This window comes from Narcine bancroftii, chromosome 3 (assembly GCF_036971445.1).
Source record: "Narcine bancroftii isolate sNarBan1 chromosome 3, sNarBan1.hap1, whole genome shotgun sequence".
Classification (NCBI taxonomy): Eukaryota; Metazoa; Chordata; class Chondrichthyes; order Torpediniformes; family Narcinidae; genus Narcine; species Narcine bancroftii.
The window spans coordinates 208,113,177-208,122,587 of record NC_091471.1 but is presented as its reverse complement, the minus strand read 5'-3'; the positions used below and the strand labels follow the sequence as shown (position 1 = coordinate 208,122,587).

Here is a 9,411-nt window from a genome sequence, read left to right as displayed (position 1 = left end):
CGGACCAGGAAGGGAAGGGGAGGAAACACAATGCTGGAGAACCTCACTCAGTCGGTCAAGCAGTGTACTTTATATGGCAAATATAAAGATAGTAACCAATGCTTCGGGCTTCAGTCTCAAGCCCGAAACGTTGGCTCTTTATCTTTGCCATGTAATATATACTGACCTGCTGAGTTTCTCCAGCATTGTATTTCCAAATCAGAATTTATTGTCAAGAATAAGTCACAAAATTAGTTGTTTTGCGGCAGCATCACAGTGCAAGCAGTTATATAACCCACTTTACAAAATAAATTAAAAATAGTGCATGTTATATATAGAGAATTTAGGTTAAAATGGCTTAAGTTAAAATGTGATGATTAATCATAAAAGGGGAAGCCAGAATAGACAGGGAGCTTACCATAAAAGTTCAGCTGGACAATGTTATAACAAACAGAGATCTTTCATGGTCACAAAGAGACATGTAGGAGCCAAAGATTGATAAAAGAGTGAAAAACAGAATTTAGTGTGTGCAGAGTTCGTAGTGTACTTGACTAACATGATAATTACAAATGCAAGTGTACTTAGAATGATTTTGCAAAAACTAAACAATTAAAACAGTGTTAAAGAGGAGGGGAAGGACAAGCAAAAAAGGTATAAAAATCAATGCACTGTATGTATCGGGGCTTAACTGGTGAGAAGCCAGTTGAGTCCAACTCTGCAGACTTGTAAATAAAGCTTGTCGTGTCATCAGTTTTAAAGAGACTCATGTGTGAGAAGTTTTATTTCTGACAAATGGGGACTCGTCCGGGATCTACACTCCAGCCGTGGGGGGAGGCGAGAAGAGGAACATCGGAGGTGGTGCACCCCGCTGAGTTCAGCGGCTCCTAGTCCCTTGCTCGTCGCTTCGGGCGACTTGAGCGAGTGGTATCCGGACAAGGTGACACGACAAGACGGAGAGGAGAAGGGTGACGGTTCAGTCCCTGAGAAGACACCGGTAAGTGACGACTTACGATTGTGGTGTGGGGATTGGGTAACAGGTGTAACGGGATACACCTGTTAGGATAAAAAAAAACCTAACGTAATAGATCAGGTATAGAGCTTTTGTCGTGGCGTGAGGACCCTGTCGTGGGACTCTAGGATAGACCCCAGGGAAACCTCGGTGGTAACCGAAGGAGGGACAGCACCTCCGACGAAGTGCCGAGAAGAGAGGGGTCGACCCCAGGGAAACCTCAGCGGTAACCGAAGGAGGGACAGTACCTCCGACGAGGCGTCTGAGAAGAAGGGAGTAGGGTCCAGAACGAGAGGGTCCTCAGCAACGATAAATGGATCTAGGTGGGAAAATGGGAGGATCAAAATCTAAGGGCTCGTCTGAAAATTCAGGACAATTCCTGGGAGTTCCCCGTGACAGTCCTTTGGGGAGAATGTTTGAAAATTGGGCTAGTAAAAGATATCGAGACAAAAACAAGAAAAAGATGGTTCAATATTGTCTCCTTTGGTCGAAACAACCTATTAAAGGTTCCTCGGTCTGGTGGCCGAAATTTGGATCTGATGAGGATTGGGTTAGACAAGCATTAAACATATATGTAAATTCGAGACCAAAGGTGAATCAAGAAGAGTCAGCATATGCATTTTGTTGGGTTCCCTGGCCAGGATCCTTAACAAAATGTTTTAAATTGAGGGTAGCGGGAGAAAAGAAGTGGGAACCTCTGGACAACCTCCCCCCTCCTTATGTTCCCCCGGTGCCCACTGCGCCCGAGGGAAGCTCGCTGCTGGAGGGGAAAGGTGATGAATCTGATTGCCCCGGAAGGGGCCGGGAACAAAGGGATGAATTAAGGGAGTCGGACCCTAAACTTCCACCGGTAAACCGACCCTGGACCAGATTCCAGACTGGTCCAGGACCATCGAAGTCTTCAGTAAGCCTAAATCCCCTGAGGGAAGTTCCTATGGGAGGACCGGGAGGGGGAACGGGATATGTGAATGTTCCCCTAACTAGTACAGAGATGCGGGGATTTAAGAAAGAAATGAAAAAGTTATTGGAAGATCCTATAGGACTGGCCGAACAGCTCGACCAATTCCTGGGACCAAACACATATACGTGGGAAGAGATGCAGGCAATAATGGGAACATTATTCTCACCCCAGGAGAGGCAGATGATTCGACGGGCTGCCCTCCTCATGTGGGAATATGAACAACCTGGGGACCCCAGACCCCATGAACAAAAATATCCCTTAAATGAACCCAGGTGGGACAAACGAACACCCGAGGGATTGGCAAGTATGAGACAATATAGAGAGTGGACAATTAAAGGGATACGGGAGGCTGTGCCAAAGGGTCACAATTTCACCAAGGCATTTGGGAACCACCAGGGGAAAGACGAGTCCCCTACTGATTTTTTGGAGAGGGTGAGAAAGAATGTCCAACAGTATGCGGGCGTGGACCCTAGTACACCAATGGGTGAACAGCTTATTCGAATTGAATTTGTTTCCAAATCATGGCAGGACATTAGAAAGAAACTAGAAAAGGAGGAGGACTGGAGCGAAAAACCCCTAAGCGACCTGTTAAAAAAGGCGCAAAAAGTATATGTGCAGAGAGAAGAAGAAGATCAAAAGAGGGCGACAAAGGTTATGGTACAGACTATCCGACAGATGAATGCCGAATCCAGAGGGGAAAGAAAACAAAACCTTCCTCTGAACAATCCAAGATATCCAAGAGAGGGAAGACCCCGGAGGTTCGTTAAGTGCTATTACTGCAATGAGGAAGGACACTTTAAGAGGGAATGCCCCCGATACAAGAGGGAATTGCGTGCCCTCGAACTTATGGAAGAAGATTAGGGGGGTCAGGGGTTCCAAATGTTGGGGACCAAGTATAAGAGGGAACCCCTGGTAAAACTAAAAATTGGTCCCAAGGGAGAAGAGGTGGTGTTTATGGTGGACACAGGAGCGGAACGAAGCAGTGTAATAACTGTGCCAATCGGGACTGAACCTGTAAAAAGTAATTTGAAAATTTCTGGGATAGAAGGGGCTCCCAGAATGGTATCAATAATTCCTCAAGTAACAGTGAAACTGGAAGAAAGAGAAGGGGTACAAGACCTCTTGTTGTTACCGTCGGCTGGATTTAACCTCCTAGGAAGGGACTTACAGGCTCCCCTAGGTTTGGGTGCTCTCCCTGTGGACGGAGAAGTGCGAGTCCACCTCTGTGCTCTAAAGGAAGAGGATGAACGGCAGATTGACGAGAGAGTCTGGTATAAGGAGGGAAATCGAGGAGGTCTGGACATCCCACCTTTACATGTCACATTAATACCAGGTCATCAGCCGGTAAGGAAACGTCAGTATCCTATTTCTTTGGAAGGGAAAAAAGGGCTACAGCCGGTAATTGAGACTCTAATACGAGACGGACTATTAGAAGAATGCATGTCACCTTATAACACCCCTATACTCCCAGTGAAAAAGTCAGATGGATCCTATCGCCTAGTTCAGGATCTAAGAAGTTTGAATGCTATTGTTCAGACCCGCCACCCAGTGGTGCCTAATCCCTATACTATTATGAGTCGGATTCCCCCAGACCATGAGTGGTTTAGTGTTATCGACTTGAAGGATGCCTTCTGGACGTGTCCATTAGAAGAGGAAAGTAGAGATATGTTCGCGTTTGAATGGGAAAATCCATGGACAGGTAGACGGAGACAGCTTCGGTGGACTGTATTGCCCCAAGGGTTCACTGAATCTCCGAACCTGTTTGGACAAATGCTAGAACAAATCCTAGCGGACTATCCACAATCTGATGATTTCCCAACTAATGCAGTATGTGGACGATTTACTATTATCAGGACCCAAGGAACAAGAAATGAGGGGAGATACAATTAGACTCTTGAATTATCTGGGGAAAAAGGGTCTACGGGTGTCCAGGAACAAGTTACAGTTCGTTGAGAGAACTGTGGTATATCTGGGACACCAGATAAGTAAAGGACAGAAACAGATTACCCCTGAACGGATTGTGGGAATCACTAGAATGCCGTTACCCCGTAATAAGAAGGAAATAAGACAATTCCTGGGACTCTTAGGTTACTGTAGGTTATGGATAGAGGACTACTCAGCGTTGGTGAAGTTTATGTATGAAAAGCTGACAAATGAAAATGAATATCCATTGAAATGGACCCAGGAGGAGGAGGGATGGTTTGAGGACTTGAAGCATCGCCTGACACGAGCCCCGGTACTCACTCTGCCCTCTTTAAAACAGCCCTTCCAGCTATTTGTCACTCATAACCAAGGAACAGCTGTGGGGGTTTTAACACAGGAAAAAGGCGGTCAGCGACACCCAGTGGCTTTCCTTTCCAAAATGATGGACCCAGTGTCTCGCGGATGGCCGACGTGTATCCAGGGAGTAGCGGCTGCTGCTCTGTTGGTAGAGGAAGCACGTAAACTTACTTTTGGAGGAAAGATGACTGTGTACACCTCCCATTCTGTGAGTGTTTTATTAACACAAACTGCCCATCGATGGCTGACTGATTCTCGCATATTAAAGTATGAAACCATTTTAATGGTTGGAGAAGATCTACAGTTTGCAAAGATTAATAGCTGCAACCCAGCTCAGTTTTTATACGGCAGTGAAACAGAGAGAGAGGTGGAGCACGACTGTGTCGAGTTGACGGATCTTCAGACCAAGACCCGAGAAGACCTTTGCGATACTCCTCTGGGAGAAGGATATGAATTCTACATTGACGGCTCCGCCAGATGTGTTGACGGAATGAGAAGAAGTGGGTATGCTATAATAGAAGGAAATACTTGGAAAGTAGTAGAATCCACGAGACTACCCGGAAGCTGGTCAGCACAGTCCTGTGAACTATATGCCTTGCAGAGAGCCCTCAGAATACTGGCAAAGAAAACTGGAACGATTTACACTGATTCCAAATACGCATACGGGGTAGTGCATACCTTTGGTAAGATCTGGAAGGAGCGTGGTCTAATTACATCAAGAAGAAAGGAATTGGCACACGAACAGATGATTACTCTGACTTTAGAAGCCTTGACATTACCCCAGGAAATAGCAGTGGTCTACATACCAGGCCATCAGAGGGGAGATACCCCGACAGCAATTGGAAACAGACTGGCTGATGAAGAAGTCAAAAGGGCAACCATGCAACAAGAAGTCCGTTTGCTGACCTTAATCCCAATAAGACAAGGCATAAAGAAGGCTCCCATTTTCACTGCTAAGGAAGAAAAGGACATGGCTCAGCTGGGCGCAAGCCAGCTGCCTGATGGAACATGGAAGACACCAGATGGAAGAATGGTTCTAAATAAAGAAATAACTCGCAATATTTTAAAACACCTGCATCATCAGAGCCACTGGGGCACCCAAGCCTTATGTGACACAGTGCTTCGAGAATATGTGTGTAAGGGAATCTACACCTTGGCCCAACAGGAGGTGCAGAACTGTCACCTATGCACAAAAATTAATAAAAAGGTAATGAGGACAGGGACCATGGGAGGTCAACCATTAGTCATACGCCCTTTTCAAAGTATCCAGATCGACTTCACAGAGTTACCTCAAGTCCAAAGATGGAAGTATCTGTTGGTGGTAATAGATCACTTTACCCGATGGGTGGAAGCCTTCCCAACAGTAAATGCTACAGCCTCTACAGTAGCTCGCCTCCTCCTAGAGCAGATAATCCCCAGATATGGTATAATGGATTCTATAGACTCAGACAGGGGTCCACATTTTTGTTCAAAAATCCAGCAATTGATTTGTAATGCATTACAGGTCTCTTGGAAATTGCATACCCCTTGGCATCCATAAAGCTCAGGGAGGGTTGAACGTATGAATGGAACCCTAAAAATGCAATTGACAAAATTAATGGTGGAAACTAAAATGCCTTGGATAAAGTGTCTGTCCCTGGCTTTATTAAGAATTCGTACTGCCCCACGAAAAGATGTAGGGTTAGGGTTAGGGTTAGGGTTATGAAATGATGTTTGGGCTTCCCTTCTGGAGTACAGTTGAGGGGTGTCCCACCTTGGGGGAAGGGGATATATTTGTTAGGAACTATTTACAGGCACTGTCACGCTCTCTTACAGATTTACGAAAGAGAGGACTATTGGCACAAACACCGCCTCTAGACTTTTCTTTACACAAAGTGGAACCAGGAGACTGGATTCTCATCAAGACCTGGAAAACTGAAAAACTCCAGCCCCAGTGGGAAGGTCCATACCAAGTTCTCTTAACTACAGAGCACGAACAAGAGAGAAGGGGTGGACGCACGCATCCAGATTTAAGGGACCTGTAGAGGCGCCTCAGGACCCTGATACGAACTCAGATTGGACTTGTGTTCCTGGAGAAAAACCTCTTACCTTGCGATTTCGCAGAAAGACTTGATTCACAATGTTATTGTTATGTTCTTTGATTTTTCTTAGTTTGCCTATGTCTTTATCAGGTGTGAAATGTAAGAAATGCAGAGACACAGTGGTCCTGTTTCAGGACCACACTTGGGGAAGAAAGGAGGGTAATTTTATTTCCCATACCTCAGTTCCTGAGAAATGCTGGGCAGAAAATACCACCCAACATCCATATACCCCTTGTGTGGAAAAAGAAGGAAATAATATGGGTCATTATATACAGATTCCTAATACCACTCCTTTCCCTCTTAACGGTTGGAAGGGTGACTCAGGCACACCATGCCCTGATGGACTCTGGTTTTGCATACACCAGCGTACTGTTCCAATGAGAAGTTCCACTCCACACTCGAAAGTGCCTGCCCCTTTAAGACAGCCGGACTTAGTTCGAGTCCATCCAAATAACCATGAAAGTTTCGGTCACGCAGTTGGGGGAGATAACCTTTTTGTTGATCTTGCAACTAGAATTGCAGGAACTTTTAATGTAACCAATTGTTGGGTCTGCGGGGGTCCACTTCAGCACGAGATTAATTTATCATGAAACGTTTCTCTTCCCCGAGTTAAAATCCCCATTCATATATATATAATACACACATTTTAAAGAGAGAAAGGGGTGGATTGTTATATATAGAGAATTTAGGTTAAAATGGCTTAAGTTAAAATGTGATGATTAATCATAAAAGGGGAAGCCAGAATAGACAGGGAGCTTACCATAAAAGTTCAGCTGGACAATGTTATAACAAACAGAGATCTTTCATGGTCACAAAGAGACATGTAGGAGCCAAAGATTGATAAAAGAGTGAAAAACAGAATTTAGTGTGTGCAGAGTTCGTAGTGTACTTGACTAACATGATAATTACAAATGCAAGTGTACTTAGAATGAGTTTGCAAAAACTAACCAATTAAAACAGTGTTAAAGAGGAGGGGAAGGACAAGCAAAAAAGGTATAAAAATCAATGCACTGTATGTATCGGGGCTTAACTGGTGAGAAGCCAGTTGAGTCCAACTCTGCAGACTTGTAAATAAAGCTTGTCGTGTCATCAGTTTTAAAGAGACTCATGTGTGAGAAGTTTTATTTCTGACAGTGCACTAAAAGTCAAAATAAAGCAGTGTCTTTGGTTCATTGATCATTCAGAATCTGATGGCAGCGGGAAAGAAGATGTCCTTGTGCTACTGAGTGCTCGTCTTTTGGCTCTTGTACCCTTTTGCCAGTGGCAGCAGAGTGAAGAGGGCATGGTCTGGGTAGTTGGGGTCCTTGAGGATAGAGGTGGCTTTTTTTTCAATATTTTGTGTTTTTTTCCATAAATATAAATGTATATAACTTTTTTTCTTACAAAGCAAAGCACAACAACCCTTTCCCTCCCTCGCCCTTCACAGTATAAATCAATACACTGTCAGGGCTTACAATTGGGTTTTTAAAAAATTCTTCATTGGGAAGATCATATTTTTATAATAGTAACACCTTTTTATATTTGGGTGCCTAAACAGTCCAAATATGGTTGCCATATTTTAATAAATGCGTCATATTTGTCCTTTAGATTGTATGTGATTTTTTTTTCCATAGGAATGAAACTGTTCATCTCTGTCTTCCATCATAGAGGGGAGTCTGATTTCCAAGAAATCGCAATACATTTCTTAGCCACAGCTAAAGCTATTTAACAAATGAAATTTGGAAATTAGTTTATTATTTATTTCAATAAAGTTACCCAAAAGATAAAGCTCTGGGTCATCAGCAAAGGTCATCCCTGTTATCCTTGTTAGCATTTCAGTAATATCCTGCCAGAAAGGTCTCAACTTCACACACGACCATGTAGCATGTACAAATATTCTTATTTTTATTCCACATTCAAAACTCATCTTCAATATTTCCAATTTTGATTTATGTAGTTTTTGTGGTACGAGGTAATGATTGGTATAGAAAATTATATTGCACTAATCCGTATCTTGCATTTATTATTGACGTCAGACAAACATCTTTCCATTATTGTAATCCTAAATCCAACTCCCATCTCTCTCTTGATCTCTATAAACCAGTTTCATTTTGGAGAGCAAAGTCCATAGGTATAAATTTAGGTGTGTTCCCAAGCCAAGTCGATCTTTCAATCTCACTAATTTCAGGTGGGGCCAAATTCATACTTATTTCTTAATTGTTCCTAAGAGATCCCTCCTCAGAACAATTAGCAACAGATCTTATTCCTTTGTCATTCCATGAATTCAATATTTTGTTCCCCAGATTCATTGGCAGTGGTACATTTTTACATAGTGATATACCTGCTTTTTTCCCCAATACATTCATTTATTTATTGCCGTATTCTAATCATGTGTATGTAATATAGGATTGTCCTTTTTTGGTTATTGACTTGACATTCTACATAAATAAAGTCCTTCATTGACTCCTCTTTTATTGAATTCAATCCCATTCAAATCCACAAAGGGGGAACTGTTTTCTTCAAAGAAAGGTGGTAGAAATCTTGCTTGTGCTGATGATAATACTTCCTAAAATCTGGAAGTTTATGTCCTCCCAATTTATAGTCCCATGTTAAATTTTCCAGTGTAATTCTTAGTATTTTGTTATTCCATAGGAATTGTCTTATACAATTATGTAATAATTTAAAGAAGTTTTTAGTTAGTACGATAGGCGATAATTGAAAGAGATACTGGAGTCTTGGCATTACCTTCATTTTTATACAATTTACCCTTCCTATTAATGTAATTGGCAGATCTTTCCATTTCTGTAAATCATTTTCTTTTTTTCTGAGTAGAGTGTTATAATTAGATTATATAAGTTCTGCACATTATTATCTGTCATTATTCCTAAGTATTTAATTCCATTTTTCTTCCACTTAAATCTACTGTCTTTTTGGTATTATTCATAATCAAAATTCTGCAATGGCATTATCTCACTTTTGTCCATATTTAATTTATATCCTGATATTCTTCCATATTATTCTAATATAGTTTGTAGTCTTATCAGTGATTGAGCTGGGACAGAAATAAATAATAGTGCATTCTCAGCAAATAAACTAATGTTATGATATTCCTGTCCAACTTT

General features: G+C 42.3%; 1 long non-coding RNA gene across 1 annotated transcript; it reads left to right on the top strand.

Annotated features, from left to right (window-relative positions):
* The first annotated feature begins 6 nt into the window (after positions 1-6).
* Positions 7-7,414, top strand: LOC138758074 (uncharacterized). Its single transcript, XR_011354126.1, has 2 exons — positions 7-973; positions 6,045-7,414. It is a non-coding gene; the product is annotated as an uncharacterized lncRNA (long non-coding RNA).
* Positions 7,415-9,411: the final 1,997 nt, after the last annotated feature.